Genomic DNA, 6128 nt, shown 5'->3' with positions numbered 1-6128 from the left:
ACACCAGACCCTATATGACCCACTCTATAAAATGCAGCCAAGATTTTTTTTTCCTGAAACAAATTTATCCTGAATGACAACACAGTGTTCTTATGTTCTAAATAAGAATGTAGATGGTAGAATACTAGGAAAGTTATTAGAGACATGAAAGGAGAGGGGAGGGCAGCAGGTTAATTGTGGACCAAGTATGGCTTTGGAGTGAGATGGAACCACTGGAGAGTCTTGTCTCTGTTGCCTATTAGCTGTGGGGTCTTTGGCAAGCAAATTAACTTTTGGAGTATCATTGCCTTGTCATTAAATGATGCAACAATCTGCACGTTGCAAAATTTTTGTGGGTATTGGAGATCATTTTTATAATGGTGCCAGAATGTGACAGGTATTTAATACATGTCCAAATGGGCTCTTTCGGGCTTTGATTTGACCCCATTTCTTCCTGTTCATACCTCCACTTTGGATGCAGAGAGCAATGCTTCAATCCTCTTCCGTAAGAAACCTGGAATTGATGATCACCCCCCTGGTGTTAACTATTCTGAATAAATCCTTCAGTACTAGAAGTTCTCCCCCAATTAGGGTTGCCAGGTAAAATAAAGGACACCCAGTTATGCATAATGGAACCTATTTACACCAAAAAATTATCTCTTGTGTATCTGACACTCAAATTTAACCAAACATCCTATATTTTTACTTGATAAGTTGTGCAATACTATCCACTTAGGGATGCTTAGTTGTCCAACTCCCCACTTTAAAAGAGTTCATGGCTCATGGCTTCTCCTTTTGGGGACTTCTAATACCAACGCAGCACTCCCTGAATTCCTACATATTTCCAGATTTCCTTTCAGGCATCTTTGTGGTGGATCAAAGGATTTCTGTTGGCTTTGTAGATTCCTTTCTTTCTCCACAATCCATTTTCTATCCCTTTGATCTTTTAAGAACTCTCAGATTTATCTCACGTATTCATTGAAGACATATGATGGGATTTGGCTCTTTAAAAAGAGGGTAAATCCTTAGTCTGGAGACCTTGATTTTGGAGTGGTTTGTTTGGGGGCACGGGAAGGAGCAGACAGTGCTTATTTGATAGCCTCCTTGTTGCTCAAATGTACCCATGCTTTCTCAGGTTTACAATTGTTCCATCAATTCCGTCCTTGGTCATTTAAGTTCAGCATTATTGAGTATAATTATAGGGAGGTGCCATGGAAACAGAAAACCTATGGAGACAAAGATGAGTAAGATGCTGTCCTGCTCTCTAGGATCTCACTGATGGGTGGAGGAGACAGACAGGCAAACAAAGGGTGCCAAAGCTGTGTGATGCAGGTTATGGCTGAGGAAGGCCACAGATGCTGCAGGAGCACAGAGAAGGGCTCCTGGCCAGAAAGGGAGGGTCTGGAGGAACAGACTCTATGTTGATCAGTTGATGAGTTACCAGGTAAAGAAAGGTGTTAAAGGCATTCCGGACAGATAAAACTGCATGAACAAAGACTTGGCTGCATAAACTGCTGCTTGTGAGCCAGGGGAACTTTGTTTTTCACTACTGAGATTCATGATTAGCCGCTATTGAGTCAGAGTTCCACAAGTCTCCTTCCCGTTATTCCTATTATTTTTTACTTTTATTTCTAGCTTTAAAAAGAGAGACAGAAAGAAGGAAAGGAAAACTACTTGAAATCATACATTCCCGTATCCTTTATGTCTAGCACAGTAGTTATCTTATACCATAATTAGAAGATCAAAAGCTAAGAATATGTACTCAGGGCTCAGGGAAAGCCCCACTGTGGGAAACTGCCAGTAGCATCACGATAGATGCCAGCTTTCAAGGCTGTGATAGATGAGTCACAACCTTGCCATGTCATGTTGTCAAATCAGTTTGACATCAGCATCCCAATGACCAGCTTCAGCCCTCATCACTTTCTGGAACTCTGACCTCTTGGGAGATAGTGGTGTTGGACTGTTATTCAGTATCTACCATACTTATATCCGCCCCAGGCTGGTGCCTCTTTCTCAAACGTTTGAAAGAGGTGAAATTTCCTCCGATCAACACTTAGTTAATCCCCTCATATCCAGCATGGAGCAACACAGAGGTATATATAGCATTTATTCTTAAAGCACATGTGGAAAGCTGACGATATTCAGGCCACTATGCTAGGATGGGGCTACAATGACAAGTGTGACACCCAAGTTTCCTGCCCCTACAGAGTCTGCTTCTCAGGGAAAGAATAAATGAAGACACAGAAAAGAGGGTGACAGTTTAGGAATGATCCAGGCCCATTAGTAGATGACTCACTGCCCCCTGAACATAGCACTGCTGGAATAAGCCCAGCTTGCCTTGGAAGAGCAGAGTGGTGAGGGGAGGGAGCATGGGATTGGCCAACTCGACTTTCTGAGCCTCGACTTCCTCCGCTGTGCAATGGCAATTTTAGTGCTTATTTCTGAAGAGGTATTGTGAGAATTAAGAGAGGCAATAATGTATGTCCAATGCTTAGCAAAGTGCTTGACACAGAGTTAGAATTTAATGCATGTTAGAGTCCTTTTTTTTTAGGCTGGTCTGAGGTTGCATATTCTTCTGCTAGTAGAAATACCAAATTCCATAGCCCCCCTGAATGGCCCAGTTACCTCTAAAACCAGCAATCCCTAGCTTTATCCAAGACACATGGACCCTCAATCTGATGCTGCATTCTGCACACCTTCAAAGTCCCAACTCCCCTGGTCAGAGTAATCTTCTCTAGAATCTCAGATTATTTGTTTTGACACTTCAGTGTTCAGGAATGGAAGACTGTCTCACACAATATGTCTTTGTGGAGTATTATCTGGGAGGTTATTAAACTGGTGCATTTCAGACCCTGTTATACATTTTATGTGTGTCATGCCCGGAATACAGAGTTGAAATACATTTGTACAAATTAATTGCACTAATTGTTACAAATGTGAGGTTAGGGCCACTTGAATGTATTATTTGAATTTATGCAAAGTAGATGGAAATAGCATAATCATCATACTCTTAAATACAATTATCATACTGGCTTTCACCCAAGAAATGTGTTTTGAAGACTGAATTAGAATTCTCTGAAAGCTTGGCTTTTATCAACAGAGACACAGCCTAAACCTTTTAAATTATTTGTTCAGTTGATTCCTATTGTAGTTTTAAGTATCTGAAATGGCAGTGGTCTCAAATGTCTTTCTAGTAACCCTACTGGTCAAAGATGGAGCCACATATATCTAACACAGCTTGAGGAAGAGACAAGTCATTAAGGTAAAGATTTAAAAGTTAATGTGCTTTACTATCTGGTTATAATATACAAATAACTGGTAAAATCTACAAAGAGGTCCTGCGTTAAGCAAACATGACAAATAATAAGTTCAGTCTTATAAAACAGACAGATTAGGGAATGAATGATGATATTGAAGATGAATGCTTCACTTTACAAAATAATTCATCTTAGGGTACATTAAATACCAGCTCTCTTGGTATATTTTAAATGTGACTACCATTTGGAAACTAAATAATTTATACACAGACTTCTCAAGACACTACCTAAAATCATCTAACATGAGGGTGACCCATACAAGATATTTTATTTATGATTCAGTTGGAATTATGGATCAAGGATGGCTCTGAAATAAAATGTCAGGGAAAGTGCAAACTTGCCATTGCCTAGATTACAAAAATAAGAAGATGGTAATGTTATTTTTATCTCTAAAACCCATGTGCAGCAAACACCACTTAAGAATTGAACAAGCTGAATATTTGAGAACATTTGAGAGAAGGTGTTAGGATATAGTTTGCAGAAGAAAAGATGAAGGAAACCTGGGTGAGACTTGACGCAGTGAGGGCTGGATGCAGAGGAATGGTACCAGCTGGGTCCGCTGCTGCAAGGCTGGCAAGCATGATGACATGTATTAAGAATTTCCTGTTCTAGGAACTGTGCTGGGTATTTTAAGTGGACGATCCCTCTCAGTTCTCATCCTTGAGTTGTTGTCATGTTATTACCCTTTTTTTTATAGCTGAGGCTGCTGAGGCTTAGGGAAGTTGTCCAAAAACTGACTTATGGCTAAAGTTTGAGATATATAGATTTGTTTGAATCTAAAGCTCATGGATTTCAACAATTACATAGAGTTAAAAAATTTTATTTCTCAAGGAAGACTCTTCCTTTAGTGAGAGCTTAAAAATTCTAATACACTCCTGAAATATTCAAGGTAATATTTGTTTCAGGGAAAGCATATTTAAAAAGGGATTGGCTCTTATTTGCCTTGGGTGATCCAGATGAGGATCAGACTAAACATGGGAGGAGGTTGCAGCTTTCACATTTGGTGATTCAAATGATGTGGTGGCTGCCTTTCTATAGGAATATTGAAAGTGACTCAGGATTTAAGTTTTCAGATGTGCCATTGGTACTGTTTACTATAATTAAAAAAAAACATTTTCTGAAATAAAATACAGATTCTATGTCATCCAAAATTTTATTTATTTAATTTTTTCTGATTGTGAATTTTTTTAAACAAAAAGTTTCACCAGCTATAAAAATGAAATCATGTTTAGTTACATGTTTTAGGAATCTCAGACACCCAGGCTATTTGGGAAATTCTGCCATGTGCATAAATGCTGGAGCACCCTGTACCCTGGTAAGTGAGCTTCCTCCTCTGAAGTCTTCTCTAGCCAGAGCTGCCAGGCAGCATCTCTCATTTCAGATCTCATTGAACTGTCTTTTGACCATCTGCCTCATTGCCCTGCCTCTCTGTCCTTATTACCAGCCTCATGATTGAGTGGTTTAATTTAGTTATCAGGAAATGTCTTTCCATTACGCCAGTGGTTTTTGGTAATTTGTATCTCATACTGTCATCTATTCTGGAAATTTTAATTTGGTAAAACCTTCTCTAGTGCAGTGTATATGAAATAAACTCTAGAAAAGAAAATCGTACTGTATTGATTTCTCTGGATCTAATTGTTCTCTTGGGTTATGGTGAATTTGACTGTATCTGTTTTTCTTATATATACTCGTAAAAATCCATAGAGTTGTTAATAACATTTTATATCTACACAATATCAGGTTTTTTTGTTTTGCTTTTAAGTCTGACTGAAGACAGCAATAGCTTGAAATGTTAATTCTGTTGTCACAGCTACTCAGTAGCTGGAATGGGAAAATATTTTTGGTCTAAAAGCACTTTTTAGTTTCTCAAAGATAGAAGGTTAGGAGGAAACAGGTCAAGCTTATTTTATCCACTACAAGAGCATTTTTTGTTTATATTAAGATTATATAAAAATTTCTGGTAACAGACTTACAGTCATAGAACACAAACTTATGGTTACCAAAGGGGAAAGGGCGGGGGATAAATTAGGAGTATGGGATTAACAGATACACACTATTGTCTATATAATAGGCAACAAGGATTTACTGTATAACACAGGGAAAAATATTTGATACCTTGTAATAACTTATAATAGAAAATAATCTGAAAAAATATACACATATATAACTGAACCACTTTGCTCTATACCTGAAACTAACACAATATTGCAAATCAACTATACTTTAATTAAAATAATGTGGTAAAAGTAGTCAATTCATTTAAAAAAATAGTATAATCTGTGCTAACATAAACTCAAATAATTGATTCAGTTAGTTTAGGGGAAATTTAATAATCCTCAGTCTTGGAATCTTATTTGTGGGTGGCCTGCTCTGGGGAAGGGAAGGAGTATTGTTTTTTCATGGATAGTACATTTTACTTTTCATTATGAAGTTACTTATTTTGTCACCATTGATGCTTTATGTCTTAAAGACAATAGTCCCTCACTTTCTTTATGTTACAGTAATCTTAAAATATCTTTTTCCATCTTTTAATTTCAAATTTTGTTTCACATGTTTGGTAGTTCTTTTGTAAAAAACATGTAGCTGAGTTGATTATATTTTTTATACAATCTAACAGTATTTCCTTGAGAATTTAGACCCTTTACAATTAATGTGAATACTGGTGTATATGGCTTTATATGTACCATTTTACTAAGTACTTTGTATTTCTATTTTATTATGTGCTTACTTTTTCTATCCGCAAACTTCAGCCTTCTTCCTTGCCTTTCTTTAGAGCAACTGAAATTTGTCTTTAGAACAATTTGAATCTTTTTTCATTCTGTTTTTCTTCTT

Source organism: Grampus griseus (genome assembly GCF_964374135.1).
Source record: "Grampus griseus genome assembly, chromosome: 1".
NCBI classification, from domain to species: Eukaryota; Metazoa; Chordata; class Mammalia; order Artiodactyla; family Delphinidae; genus Grampus; species Grampus griseus.
The sequence above is the reverse complement of the archived record's forward strand: the minus strand, read 5'-3'. Positions refer to the sequence as shown.